Here is an 11,101-nt window from a genome sequence, read left to right on the forward strand (position 1 = left end):
TACTACAAAGTTCTTCACATTGTTTATTTGTTTAATTTAGTTATTTTTAATTCATTAGCTTTACACTTTAAAATTTCGTTTTTTCAAAAAACGTGTAGGTAGTTTTAGGTAATTACGAATATTTGCTTTGATCTTTGTGGGAGGATACTCAAACTCATCACTTTATTACTTGAACACGACTGGTGCACTTGCTAGAGTTGATTTAGTCGCATTAAGTTTTTGGCGCCGTTGCCAGCGATCGTTAGATTGTTTGTGATTATTTTAAGATTACCTGTTACTTTGAGATTTTTTTTATTTTGTTTGTTTTTATTGGAAACCAATAGGTGTTTTTGCTAGTGTATGACCAGAGCCTCTGGAATGATTTTACTAGCATTTGATCCTGAGATAAAACGCACTTTTCACGCAAGAAAAAGAGCAATCAAAAGGGAGATCATGGGTGATCAAGATAACCCAAATAATGGAACACCACCAGCAACTCGTACATTAAACGAGTACCCTACCCCATCTCTAAATGGAGCGACATTGAGCATTTGACGACCAGTGATCAATGCCAACACCTTTGAGATAAAGCCAACAATCATCCAAATGATTCAGTAGTTAGTGCAGTTTGGTGTTTTGGCACATGAAGATCCTAACTTACATATTGCAAATTTCCTGGAGATTTGTGATACTTTTAAGCACAATGGAGTTTCGATGAAGCTATAAGACTAAGATTGTTCCTATTTTCATTAAGAGACAAAGCCAAGAGTTGGTTGACCTCATTACTAGTAGGCTCGATTACAACCTGGGAGCAGATGACACAAAAATTCTTGAGTAGGTATTTTCCTCCTGCAAAGACTGCACAATTACGTAATGATATTACTATTTTTGTGCAGGTGGATACATAATCATTATACGAAGCATGGGAAAGGTTCAAGGACATGCTCTAGAGATGTCCCCACCATGAATTATCGGTTTGGCTACAAGTCTAGATGTTTTATAATGGTCTTAATAGTAAAGTTCGGAATATGATCAATGCTGCTGCGGGTGGTACTTTAGGTAAGAAGACACTAGAACAAGCTTATGAATTGCTGGAGGAAATGGCTTCAAACTCTTATCAGTGGCCAAAAGAGAGGTTGCCTGTGAGAAGAACGTTGGGTGTTCATTATATAAATGCTATCATGGCTTTGGTAGCACAAATGTAGGCGTTAAATAAGAAGATTGATGGACTTCAAATGCAAAAACCTACAATAGTTGCTTCTATGTGTGATTTTTGTGGCAAAGATCACCCTAACCATGAGTGCCAGTCAGGGAACATGTTTGCTGTTAATTCTATGCTTGATCAAGCTAACTATGTTTCAAATTTTCGTAGGCCTAATAACAATCCATACACTGAAACATATACTCCGAGGTGGAGGAATCACCCAAATTTCTCTTGGAGTAACAACAATCAAGTGAAACCTCTACCTCCAGGTTTTCAATCTCAAGAGAAGAAATCAATTTAGAGGAGATGATGGCGAAGTTCTTGAGTACTACAGAGACAAGAATTCAGAATCAAGAGGCTTCCATCAACAATTTGGAAGCTCAAATTGGCCAGTTGGCCAATATCATTTCGGGTAGACAGCAAGGGCATTTACCGAGTGACACAGAAAAGAACTCGAAGGAGCAATGTAAGGCCATAACCTTGAGGGATGGAAAGGTGATTGGTGAAGAAGAATCACAAAAGAAGGTGGAAAGTAAACCTGAGTTACCAATCTCTATTGAAGAAAAGAAAGCGAATTCAGAAAAAGAGATAGAGACTAAGGCAAAGGAAATTGCAAGAGGTAAAGGAAAAGGTACGTCAAATTATTATTTTGTTGTTGTTGAAAAATATGTATCTAAATTTCCTTATCCTGATAGAATTAGAAAGGATAAACTGGATCAACAATTTTCAAAGTTTTTAGAGGTCTTTAAGAAATTGCAAATAAATATTTCATTTGCTGAAGCCTTAGCACAAATGGCTAGCTATGCAAAGTTCCTAAAAGACATCCTTTCTAACAAGCGGAAGATCGAGGAGCATGGGACAATTATGCTCACTGAAGAATGCAATGCCATTCTGCAAAATAAATTACCTCCTAAACTGAGAGATCCAGGGAGTTTTACTATACCTTGTGCATTAGGAGATTCATTCTTTGATAAAGCATTGTGTGATTTAGGTGCTAGTATTAATGTAATGCCTTTATCAATTTTTAGGAAGCTAGGACTTGGAGAAGTGAAAAAGATAAACATGTCGCTCTAGCTTGCTGATAGATTAATCAAACAACCTAAAGGCATTGTTGAAGACATTTTGTTAAAGGTCGACAAATTTATCTTTCCAGTGGACTTCGTAGTTCTTGATATGGTGGAGAACCGGGAGGTGCCTCTAATTTTGGGACGTCCATTTTTGGCGACAGCTCGTGCTTTGATAGATGTGCAACAAGAAAAATTAATTCTGAGACTAAATGACGAAGAAATAGTGTTTGATGTCCATAAAGCGATGAAAAATCCTACTGCATTTTATATTGAATCTTGTTTTCACTTTGACAGTTTTGGTGAGATTGTAGGTGATCACAAAGAAGAAGTTCTATAGGAGGATTCTTTGGAGAGATGTCTAATGGGGTCAAGCACAACAGAAGATGAAGACCTGTGCTTCAGAGAAGAAGCTGAAGCGTTAGAGAAGGAATCTCTGATTGATAGTTATATGGAGCTAAAGGAGGATTTGCATAAAACTCCTAATGAGGCTCCTAAACTTGAACTTAAACCTTTTCCTTCACATTTAAAATATGCTTTTCTAGATAAAGATGCTTACCCTATGATTATTTCTACATCTTTGACAGATTTGGAGGAGAAGTCACTGCTAGACATTTTGAGGAAGCACAAGAAGGCTATGGGATGGACAATTGCTGATATCAAGGGAATAAGCCCTTCCATCTGCATGCATAAGATCCTCATGGAAGGGAATTTCAAGCCAACAATACAACCACAAAGGAGATTAAATCATGCCATCCAAGAAGTGGTACAAAAGGAAGTGGTAAAATTACTCGATGCAGGTATTATTTATCTTATCTCTGATAGTAATTGAGTTAGTCCTGTGCAAGTAGTGCCTAAGAAAGGGGAAATGACTGTAGTGAAGAATGAAAATAATGAGCGTATCCCCACTAGGATGGTAACTGGATGGCGTGTGTGTATAGACTATAGAAGATTAGATTCTGCCACTAGAAAAGACCATTTCCCATTGCCATTTATTGATTAGATGTTAGAGAGATTAGCGGGTAATAAATTTTACTATTTTCTTGATGGCTATTCTAGTTATTATCAAATTCCTATTACTCTAGAGGACCAAGAGAAAACAACATTTACTTGTCCTTATGGCACGTTCGCTTATCGACGTATGCCATTTGGTTTATGCAATGTGTCAGCTACTTTCCAATGCTGCATGATGGTGATTTTCTCTGACATGATTGAAAAATTTCTAGAAATTTTCATGGATGATTTTACGCTGTATGGACTAACCTTTGAATCTTGTTTGCAAAATCTTTCGTTAGTTTTATAGCGTTGTGAGGAATCAAATCTTGTGCTGAATTAGGAGAAGTGTCATATTATGGTACGAGAAGGTATTGTGCTTGGACACAAGATCTCTGAGCGAGGGATTGAGGTTGATAAAGCAAAAGTGGAAGTGATTGAAAATTACCTCCCCCAATTACTGTTCGAGCAGTCAAAAGTTTCCTTGGCCATACGGGATTTTATAGAAGATTTATTAAAGATTTCTCAACAATTGCAAAACCTCTATCTAATCTTCTTGCCAAGGATGTAAAATTTAACTTTGATTCTGAATGTTTGTAGGCCTTTAATTTGCTGAAGGAAAAGCTAGTGACAGCACCAATAGTGGTCGCACTAAATTGGAACAACCCCTTTGAAATTATGTGTGACGTGAGTGACTATGCCATCGGTGTTGCTCTAGGTCAGAGGAAAGAAAAAATGTTTTAGGTCATATTCTATGCTAGTCATACCTTAAATGGTCCGCAACTAAACTACATAACAACTGAGAAAGAATTACTAGCAGTGGTCTTCGCATTCGAGAAGTTTAAATCCTACCTCATAGGCACGAAATCCATAGTCTACACAGATCACGCAACTCTATGACATCTTTTTGCTAAGAAGGACGCCAAACCATGCCTTATTAGATGGGTCCTTCTACTTCAATAGTTTTTTTGGGAGATTAAAGATCGAAAGGGGACAAAAAATCAAGTTGCTGATCATTTATCCCGACTAGATAATTCAATCCTTGAAGAGGGAGATATTAGTGTAGAATTTCTTGATGAGCAAATTCTATCTCTTAACTCTTCTTTTTCTAAATCTCCATGGTTTGCTGATTTGGCTAATTTTCTTGCAGGAGGCTAGATCCCAAAGCATTTTACATTCCAGCAAAGGAAGAAATTTTTGGCTGATGTCAAATATTATTTGTGGGAAGACCCTTACTTGTACAAACTATGTGCAGATCAAGTTGTTAGAAAATGTATGCCGGAAGAAGAAATTGGAGCTATTTTGAGTCATTGCCATGATAGAGAAACTGGAGGGCATTTCGGGGTGAATTGCACAGCAGCAAAAGTGTTACAATCAGGTTTTTATTGGCCCACTGTGTTTTGGGATGGTCAAAGGTATGTATCCTCTTGTGATCGTTGCCAAAGAACAGGTAATATTTCTAAGAAAGATGAGATGCCTTTAAATAATATATTGGTATGTGAAATTTTTGATATTTGGGGTATTGATTTCATGGAACCATTTCCATCATCGTATGAAAACGCTTTTATTCTTGTGGCAATAGATTACATTTCTAAACGGGTGGAGGCAATTGCCACCAAAACTAATGATTCTAGAACAGTACTCCAATTCCTTAGTTTTAATATTTTCACTAGATATGGAACTCCTAGGGCAATCCTTAGTGATGGTGGGAAGCATTTTTGTAATCACCAATTTAATGCACTCTTAAAGAAATATGGAGTCACACACAAGGTAGCCACTCCCTACCATGCCCAAACTAGTGGTCAAGTAGATGTCTCTAATAGAGAGCTAAAACGAATTTTAGAAAAGTCTGTTAGTGCCTCTAGAAAAGATTGGGCGACAAAGTTAGATGATGCTTTATGGGTATATAGGACAACCTTTAAAACACCTATAGGTATGTCACCTTATAGGTTAGTATTTGAAAAAGCATGTCACCTGCTGGTAGAATTCGAGTACAAAGCTTATTAGGCTACTAAATTTTTGAATTTTGATATGCATAGCGCAAGTGCTAAACGTCTTTTGCATGTGAGTGAGCTAGATGAATTTCGTCATTGGGCATACGAGAGTGCTAGTTTGTACAAGGAGAAGACAAAGAGATGGCATGATAGTCACATTGTGAAAAAGGAGTTCGAGTCAGAATAGCAAGTTTTTCTTTACAATAGTCGTCTTCGTCCTTTCCCAAGAAAGCTGAAATTAAGATGGACGAGTCCACATGAGGTAATTCAAGTAACACCTTTTGAAGCAATTGAGATCTGCCATGGAAAGACAGGTGAGACGTTTAAAGGTAATGGACACCGTTTGAAGCACTATGTTGGAGGACGTTTCGATCCAAACACCGCGTCCATCCAATTTCTTGAATGAAGAAAGCGGAGAAAGTCAAGCTAACGACTCTAAATTAGAACTATAAATTTTTTTTTTCTTTTCTCTCTTCTACAATTATTTTATTTTCGTTTGATTTTGTTTTGTTATCGTCGGAATAAGGAACAAGTTTGGGGGAAGCTTAAGTGATAGAAGAAGAAGACAATTTTGAGTAGAATAGAACACATGCTGCCCTATGTTATTTTACACAATTGTGGCCATGTTAAAAGATAAAAAGCTTGTAGAGTCCAGCCTTCACCACGGGATACCCTGTGTTATTTTACACAGCCGTGGCCATGTTAAAAGATAAAAAGCTTGCAGAGTCCAGCCTTCACCATGGGATACCCCATGTAATTTTACACAATCGTGGCCATGTGAAAAAAAAAAAAAGTTTAAAGAAAATAAAAGGGAAAGTGGCAGGCCATATACCCTACAGAAATTGTTTTTCTTTTCTTCCTTATCCCCACTTGCTATCCGCTGCTTCAGCCATTTTCTTCTCCCAACCAACTTGTCTTCTCTTTTCATTCTTTTCATTATTTCTTCTTTTTTGTCCTTTTCTCTTTTAAGGTAAGTTTTTCTTTCTTTACCTTTATTTGATTTTGGTGGAATCATTAATTTTTTTATTTTTTTATTTTTTTTATTTTTTTTTATTTTTTTATTTTTTATGTCTGTTAGTTTCTTTTGTCATAGAATGCTCTAATTGTTGTTGGGTTTATACCTCGGTTGGGTCATGCTGCACTTGTTTATTTTATGACTCGTGTCTTGTTTGTGTTTCCTTTTACTTTTTTATGCCAATTTTTTTTAGTTTACGTTTTACTTGGCCACTATTAAATAGGGGATTCTCGTGTCTTGTTTGTTTGTTGGATATGGGTGTTACTCTACTACAGTTCCTAAGTTGCTCTAATTAAAGATATTATTAGTTTAACACCCTCTTAAAGTACACAGTTTGCTAATGTCGTTATGTTACTTCATTCTTCTCTATTTGTCTTATTTCAGTTCATTTTTGTTGGCTTTATTTGTAAGCATATCTACTTTCACACTTAATGGGTCCACAAAAGAAACTGAAAACTACAAAAAGAGCAAAGTCCTCATCCTCAAAACGATCAGCCTCATCCTCTCAGAGATCCACAACTCCAGACATTCCAACATCTATCACCTTTAAAAATAAGGAACAAGAGGAAAGGTATGCCACTCTTGCCCAACGTCCTATAGTTTGTATGCATTATATGGACAATACGGTGTTGCTAGCGTTAGACTTAAAAGACAAAATCAATCGATTGCTTAGTAACATATATTGGACTACATTCATGGGTTTGCAATCAAGTACTTTTGTCCAATTAACCTTAGAGTTTCTTAGTTCTTTTTCTTATAAGGTAGTCGCCAAAGATTCAAGATGAAGGATGCATTTCATTTAGATTGTTAAACCAAGACCATAGTCTCAATCTATCGTAGTTTAATGAAATTTTTGGTTTTTCTAACTTTGGCTTTCGATTCCTCCTGAATATGTTGAAAACATAGCTTGGCACGACTTTACCAACACACAACCATATGATGTTGGTTTTTTCTAAATCCAACCACTTACGGAACCTTGCCCACAGATACATTCATAGAGTCATGGAGAAAGGTCATAGACATAACTCAAGTATTTGGCTTTTAGGACATTTGAATCATGTAGCACATGGTCGGACCAGTAAGATTGCAGTTGGTGGTTTAATCACCATTATTGCAAAATTTGTCGGCATCTTGGATGCACAATTAAGAGAGCCCATTGTAGGTAAAGAACGCATTGACCTTGCTACCTTGACTGCTATGCATATGTGTGTTCCCTATCGCGGTCAATATGTTTTACAAGATGGACAGGGACATCCTATTCTGCCACCGACCAACATTGCTCAGTCTACTCCCAAGGACTTGGCAAATGAAACTCCAATAGGCTTTCACGCTGAGAGAGCTACGCTAAACACTGAGGGTCAAGCCGTTCCGGCTCCACAAGCTCAAGCACCTGTGACTCTAGAGATGCTCTTACAGGTAATGCAAAGACTAGAGATTAGCATTAGCAATGTCAATGATCGCCTGCTCATTCTTGAAGCCAAATTTGACCGCTATATGAGCCCAAATTCCTAGTTGTTCTATTTTCTAAATTCAGGGAAATTTCTATCTTCTACTTTCCATATTTTTTGGTTTTTTTTTTTTCATGCATTGAGGACATTGCATTCTTTAAGTTTGGGGGAGTGGGTAGTTTGATTTGTGTTGCATTGTTGATGGTCTATTTCTTTTGTTTGATGTGTTTGTTTTTAGGAAGTGTTTAGTTTGTTTGTGTGTTTTTGGTTTGCATTTTGTATTTGTTGCATGGTGGTTATTATGCTTGTGCTTTTGATACAATCCCGGACGAAACTTTGTGATATCCCCAAAAAATAAAAATTTTTGCTTTTTGTGATAAACTTTGTAATCATTTGGAGTAGTGGTAGTATCAAGTCATTGAACGGATTCAAACATGCTCATATCTTTAGGAATGCTGAAGAGTATGCCATTTTAGATGGTTGTGCAAATTCTGGTTTATTACTTCACTTTGTTGTGTACTAGTTGAGCCTTGTCTTCACTCCCTACAAAAAAAAAAAAAAAAAAAAAAAAATATTGTATATACAGTCTTGAAATAGATTAACTATGCTTATTTGTTTGTTTTTTAATGAACTACTCCACTGTTTTGAGCTGCTTAGTAACCAGGAGTATTCATGAGCCCCATGTTTACTTTTGCGTCAAACCGTGGTTTGAAGTACGAGTATGCAAAGCACTTTATGTGTTGTGACATTGCTAAGTAACCAAGGGCACTCATCACAAATGTGTGCATTCGCGTAAAAAGGTGATGTGACAATCTAAGGAAGCCTGTGAAGAAAAAAAAATAAGCAAGGGGTTGAGTATAGAGTCTTGGTGAGGCATGATTGGGTTGAGGAAAGATTAGAGTTGCACAATTAGCTGGGTTGTATGTTTGGATGCATGAATATTAGTTAAAGCATGTTTGCTTTCTTTTCCTTGATTTTGGAAATGCTGCGAATCCTTGATGATTGTTGAGTTTGTTTTTCTGATATTTTCTTTACTCAGAGACGAGCAAAGGATTAAGTTTGGAGGAGTTGATAAGTTGCATAATTTGAGTGTTTTTTATGTTAGTTTAGTTAACTTCTCATTCGTTTCTTTTGTTTTGATGTTTGTTTTTGTTAAGTTTGAGATATGAATGGTATTGATTTGGATAACTTTTGTGTTTTTCAGGCTTTAATTGAGTAGATTGGAGTATTGGAATGAAATTGGGACTTAAAGCTTGAAGAAGTTGAGATTACCTAACATTCTTTGAAGGCCACGACCATGCCTTGGTAGTGTTTTATCTTTATTCCACCACCATGGCCATGGTGGTGGAACAAAGATAAAACAAAGAGACCAAAAAGCACCAAGGCCTAGGCTATGGTGACTTAAATTTAGCCATGGCCAGGGTTGTGGCAGAAACTATTAGGGTGTTTTTATTAGTTTTTCTTTCCTTTTTCACTTAGGACTCTTTTGGGTATATAAATATAATTGAGATTAGTTGTCAAATGACAGATTTTTGCATATGTTTGAGAGGAGAAGACGCATTCTTAGGGCTTGAAGACTGAATATCAGATTTAAGAGTTTGATTTTTGTTTATTTTCAAGTCTGAATATGTTTTCCTTCTTCTGTATTTATTCCTTTGTTCTTAGGATGGAGTAAATCCTTTTTGTTAGGGGAGGATGGAACCTTAATTATGTTTTAAACAATTTTTATTCTTAATACCAGATTTATGTAATGAATTTGTGCAAGAGTTTAGGTTTTATGCTTTATGAATGTTGGATTGATTCAATTACCTTGATGATGTTTCAAATAGAGAAGTTAGGGTTTATTGCTTAATTCATATTCATAATTGTTTTATTGGAATAACATTGCACAACGTATTAAAACTAGAAGTAATCGAATAGAGATTCTAGGATTAATTTGTAGTCCATCTAATTCATAACCGAATAGGGCGAATTAGTCATAAGGAATTGGTGAATTTATGCTTCTTAATTTTAGAATAACGTAATAGAGATCTGTATTAAGTTGAATATGATGCTTGAATAAGGATAATTGGCTTTAGAAGAATCCTACCAATTCATAGCACAAACAGGTATTAAGAGTAGTTGTCAAGCATAATTAGGGGGAAATTTGTACCCTAACTTCATTAATACTGCAAAGTTCTTCACATTGTTTATTTGTTTAATTTAGTTATTTTTAATCCATTAGCTTTACACTCTAAAATTTTGTTTTCTCAATTAACGTGTAGGTAGTTTTAGGTAATTACGAATATTTGCTTTGATCTCTATGGGACGATACTCAAACTCATCACTTTATTACTTGAACATGACTAGTGCACTTGCTAGAGTTGATTTAGTCGCATCAGAACCCATACCAAAGAAGACTGTCAATGTCATCTTTGGTGGCTCTAAGTCAATGGTATTAGCTACTCCTTCGTCAGCGCCATAATCAACCCACAGGCTCATTCATCCCAACCACCATCACAAGTGCAGACTAACCAAACCATAAGCTTTGTTGATAATGAAACCATGAGGCTTGTCAATCCTCATCACGACGCCCTTGTCGTCTCCCTTTAGATCGCAAACATAACTTAACATGTTATCAGAGTTAGGGGTCAATGAAAAAATTTCAAGTTTCATATGAGGAGGTTTATTAATAATGTAACCCTCCTAATTACTAGTTTAAACTTTTAGATCAAATGAAAACTTAACACATATAATTAGTATTTGATATATAGAAATAAGAGGAATACTTGATCTTCTTTTAACGTTTCTTAATCTAATTTTCACAAGCTCCTTTTCTTTGCTTTTGAGCTAAATGACCTGCCATGTTTGCCACTACCTTCAAGAATTGAAGAGGTGACAAAACCAGTGGAAATAAAGTACTAGTCAAAGGAATTTTTCTCTCTCTAGGTTCAAATGTCAAGGTCTTGGATTGAGGCTAATTTATTTTACTTTTATTCTTAGTTTGAATATTGTTATGCCTGGAAAAGTAGGGCTGATGCAGAGCCCTGTCAACGTAAGCAATCAGAGCTTAGGTAAGACCTGTAGCCATTCAGACACGGCCACGTCGCACGTTGACGTGAGCGGCATGCTCCTGCCAGTGTAGTGGATGTGCGCTAGACTGGTGAAAGGCTGAAGACATTCCACGTGTCCAATCGTTACACACGTCTCGTAAATCACTCGAGTAGGGGATCCCCTGATCCCCAAAGGAACGATCTCGCTTCCAGTTACGTTGGGTGACTCCGACGAGGTGACCAGGGTCACTAAATTCTTGGTAGTGGACTGCCCTTCCGCTTTCAATGGCATCTAGGGCGACCTCTACTAAGAAACTTCAAGGCAGTCACTTCGATCTACCATCTCAAGATGAAGTTCTCCACCCCGACGGG

General features: G+C 36.6%; 1 non-coding gene across 1 annotated transcript; it reads right to left on the bottom strand.

The window, feature by feature from the left end:
• Positions 1 to 843: 843 nt before the first annotated feature.
• LOC116110058 lies at positions 844 to 949 on the bottom strand. The gene has a single exon (XR_004124831.1). It is a non-coding gene; the product is annotated as a small nucleolar RNA R71 (small nucleolar RNA).
• Positions 950 to 11,101: the final 10,152 nt, after the last annotated feature.

This window comes from Pistacia vera, unplaced genomic scaffold (assembly GCF_008641045.1).
Source record: "Pistacia vera cultivar Batoury unplaced genomic scaffold, PisVer_v2 Contig593, whole genome shotgun sequence".
NCBI lineage: Eukaryota > Viridiplantae > Streptophyta > Magnoliopsida > Sapindales > Anacardiaceae > Pistacia > Pistacia vera.